Source organism: Microtus ochrogaster (genome assembly GCF_000317375.1).
Source record: "Microtus ochrogaster isolate Prairie Vole_2 chromosome 14 unlocalized genomic scaffold, MicOch1.0 chr14_random_3, whole genome shotgun sequence".
NCBI lineage: Eukaryota > Metazoa > Chordata > Mammalia > Rodentia > Cricetidae > Microtus > Microtus ochrogaster.
The window spans coordinates 14,156,525-14,161,019 of NW_004949098.1; positions in this window are offsets into that span (position 1 = coordinate 14,156,525).

The window sequence follows — 4,495 nt, forward strand, 5'->3', positions numbered from 1 at the left end:
TCAAAATATTTTCAGAGCTGGGCAAGATATACGGTTTAAATGTCTCTTAATTCTTTAGGTATGAAAATCTTGTATGTGAAAATGCAGAGGAGAATTCAGTATTATCTTTCTATATCTTTTGTACCCCAATACCACAAACTCTGTTGCTTGAATATGAGGGATTTATATTTCTGTAGTTTAGGACTTCTGTATCGATCATAGGACTCTCTGGTCTGAAGTGATGGTGGTGACAAATTGTGTTTTGCTTTGGAAGCTGTGGGAAAGGGTTTTTTCTACTTTGCATGTTCTTTAGGGCTTTCTTACATCCTTAATGGTTACAATCTCTTCTGTATTTTTCTTTTAACTTCTACTACATTTTTAGTAGATCAAATAATTCTTTGTCAATATGAGTGTGCATTTCTGTTTTGTGAGCAAGTGTGTGCATATTTCTAGGTTCACATGTGACATGACCTTGTTCTGGAGATCAGAGATTAGCTTGGACTTGATTGTCCCTTTGTCATTTGGGCTCTGGGAAACAAATCATGTTTGATAACAGGATTGGCGTGAAGCATCTTTGGTATGTGAGCCATCTTGCAGTCCTTTAAATTATTTTATTAATGTAAATTAATTATACACAATTTTCTTTTTTTATTTATTTATTAAAGATTTCTGCCTCCTCCCCACCACCGTCTCCCATTTCCCATTCCCCGATCAAGTCCCACTCCCTCACAGTCCGAAGAGCAATAAGGGTTCCCTGACCTGTGGGAAGTCTAAGGACCACCCACCTCCTTCCAGGTCTAGTAAGGTAAGCATCCAAACTGCCTAGGCTCCCACAAAGCCACAGTTACCCTGATACCAAAACCACACAAAGACCCAACCAAGAAAAAAGCCATATGATCATTTCATTACATGCTGAAAAAGCATTTGACAAAATTCAACACCCCTTTATGATAAAGGTCTTGGAGAGATTAGGGATACAAGGGTCATACCTAAATATAATAAAAGCTATATACAGCAAGCCGACAGCTAACATCAAACTAAACGGAGAAAAACTCAAAGCCATCCCACTAAAATCAGGAACACGATAAGGATGTCCACTCTCTCCGTACCTCTTCAATATAGTGCTTGAAGTTCTAGCAATAGCAATAAGACAACATAGGGGATCAAGGGGATTCGTATTGGAAAGGAAGAAGTTAAGCTTTCGTTATTTGCAGATGATATGACAGTATATATGAACGACCCCAAAAACTCTATCAAAGAACTCCTACAGCTGATAAACACCTTTAGTAATGTGGCAGGATACAAGATCAACTCCAAAAAATCAGTTGCCTTCCTATACACTAAGGATAAGTAAGCAGAGAGGGAAATCAGAGAAGCATCACCTTTCACAATAGCCACAAATAGCATAAAATATCTTGGGGTAACTCTGAGCAAGGAAGTGAAAAATCTATTTGACAAGAACTTTAAGTCTTTGCAGAAAGAAATTGAAGAGGACACCAGAAAAGGGAAGGATCTCCTTTGCTCTTGGATTGGGAGGATCAACATAGTAAAAATGGCAATTCTACCAAAAGCAATCTATAGATTCAATGCAATCCCCATCAAAATCCCATCAAAATTCTTCACAGATCTGGAGAAGACAATAATCAACTTTATATGGAAAAACAAAAAAAAAAACCAGGATAGCCAAAACAATCTTATACAATAAAGGATCGTCTGGAGGCATTACCATCCCTGACTTCAAACTCTATTACAGAGCTACAGTATTGAAAACAGCTTGGTATTGGCATAAAAACAGAGAAGTCGACCAATGGAATCGAATAGAAGACCCTGACATTAACCCACAAACATATGAACACCTGATTTTGGATAAAGGAGATAAAAGTACACAATTTTCTTAAAGCAACTTTTCCAGTATATCAGATATTTTGAACATATGCGCTGATCTTTCCCATTACTGCTTTGCTTTCCTGCTATCTTTTCTTTCCCAGTCTCCCTTCTTCTTTTATATCACTATCTCTCACACATACAAACACCTATGCTAACAAATCCACACATACACTATCAAAATACTATGCACACAGAAGAAAACAAAGATCATCTAATCATGAGAGCACAGAAAAATATTAATGCCATGAGAGGAATAGATAAATAATGATTATCAGGAAAACAGATATTAGTATGCCCAATGGTGTAAATCAGAAACTCCAATACAGTTGAGGTATAGGAAGAAAAGAAAACAAACTAACAAAAATCTAACACACAAAGAAAATGCAACAAAATGATAGAAATTAATAGTATTTAATAATAATCATGTGAGCACAATTTAATAAAAATTATACACATATTGTTGGACTAGGCTAAAAAACTATACCCAACTGTCTGTTTTCTCCAAGAAACACTTCTAACTGTTAAAAATATACATGTGCTGAGAGTCAAGTGATGGAAGCAAATCTCACAAGGGAATGGGGGCCACAAACTAAGCTGTCACAGCTCTGTTGATATCTGTTATATTAGAATATAAACAATGATGAGTCAAACATATAACGGCAGCCATAAAGGATGTGATTAACCAATAACAATTCCAAATGCATACACATCAAACTTTGGGACACAAGGTTTACATAACAAACCTGGAAAGACGGTGAGAGGCCCTGCTGGTTAAGCTTTCAGTCTACTATAGCCTGACAGCAGTCTCTGAACTTGGCAACATGGAGGAGTCCCTCCAACACACATGCCGCCCTAGTTCTATCTTTAACCTTATTTGGAACTGTCTCTTGTCCTAAATGTCTAATTTGTCTTTAATGTAACCATTAACACAGTTCTTTGCAGAAGATTTTTCCGTGTTGCCAAAACAGTAATTAGATATTGTACTAGGACCTATTTGATAGGACTGTCCTGCAACCTATGATAACTAAGACTTGTGCTGGGAACTTTATGATAGGATTGTTCTGTATAATGCAAATTATGTGATGAGTCAGTCACTGTCCCCATCCTTTATATCTCCCCTCTCTGCAAACTGAAATTCTGAGGCCTCCCAGAAACTTCTTCACAGAAGGCTATTTCTGTCATGTTCACAGGCAATCCAAAGCTGCTTCTGCCCCTGTCACTTTTGAGTGGTGACCAATGGACTGTAAGGAAAATGCCCTGAACTAACAGGAAAAAGAACATTCATGATGGTGTATTTTAACAAAAACCCTTAAGGAATCACATTTTAGCTGACTCATGAGTAGGTTCCATCATATCAGAAGACCATGATTAGCAAGGTTTACCCCAAAAGTTCTTTGTCCTACGTTACAGTGGAAAAAGAGAAGAATTCATCTTCAGTTACATTTTGTACATTAGATATATACATTACATTTTCTATATGAGAGAAAATAAGCTCATTTCATGAAATGGGGGGAGAAATGTGGGCCTCTTAGTGTGAACAATTTCAGGAACTATCAGTTGAGCTATACAACATCCTTAGTGCCGGGCAATGGTGGCGCACGCCTTTAATCCCAGCACTCGGGAGGCAGAGGCAGGTGGATCTCTGTGAGTTTGAGACCAGCCTGGTCTACAGAGCTAGTTCCAGGACAGGCTCCAAAGCCACAGAGAAACCCTGTCTCGAAAAACCAAAAAAAAAAAAAATCCTTAGTAATTTAGATGACAGTTGTAATTTCTGTACAGGGAAACAGAGAGTACTCTTGGTCTTTTTGGACTTGATATAAAATGAAAAGTAATGGAGTAGATTAATGCATCCCTTAAGGTAGGCTAGATCTAGAAAATGATAGTCTTAATTTTAGGCAGGTCTAAAGTTGTAAGTAATATAAGAAGTTTTAGCTTTTCTATTGAAAAAGAAATATAATGTCCAACTGAAAAAAATAGGTAGTTTATCTTACAATCACAAAAAAATAGAGAACATAAATGTATGATAGTATCCCATCAAAGCTGTAGCCTGTGTTTTCAAGTGTCTCTTGGAGTCTGTCCTACACCCCCTTGCTGGAGAGGGCACTGTCCATGGAAGCACATTTGGTGTCTGCACTGTGTGCTGCTGCTGAACCCTGTGGAGGTGCAGGTGAAATGACAACACCTGGTTCCTCTTAGCACGAGTCAGTTTGATAAGTGCTGCATAGTAAATTTACATTTTTAGCCACTTTAAAATGTAAAAATAAAATCTTTGAGTAAGTCTTTAGAATATATTTTACTTTAATAGCACATTTGGTTTGTTATACATTACCACTGCACATAAAAATAAATGCAATTCAAAGGTAATACTTGTAAAGTGGGACTTTTCATAAAGGACAGGTGATTGAGTCTTAGTGAGCTCATAAACAAAATTCATAAAGGATAACATGTTTTAAATACAGGACGTATAGTTATTGTCTTAATGTCAACATTTTTAATGTAGTCTCTTTCTGGGAGTGGAGTAAAAAGTCATTATTTTCATTTTTGTGCAACATTCTAATTTTTTTCAATATCCATAGCTTTTTAATAACATTAAGATTCAGGGTTAGTTTTTTTTTTTTTTTTTTTTTTT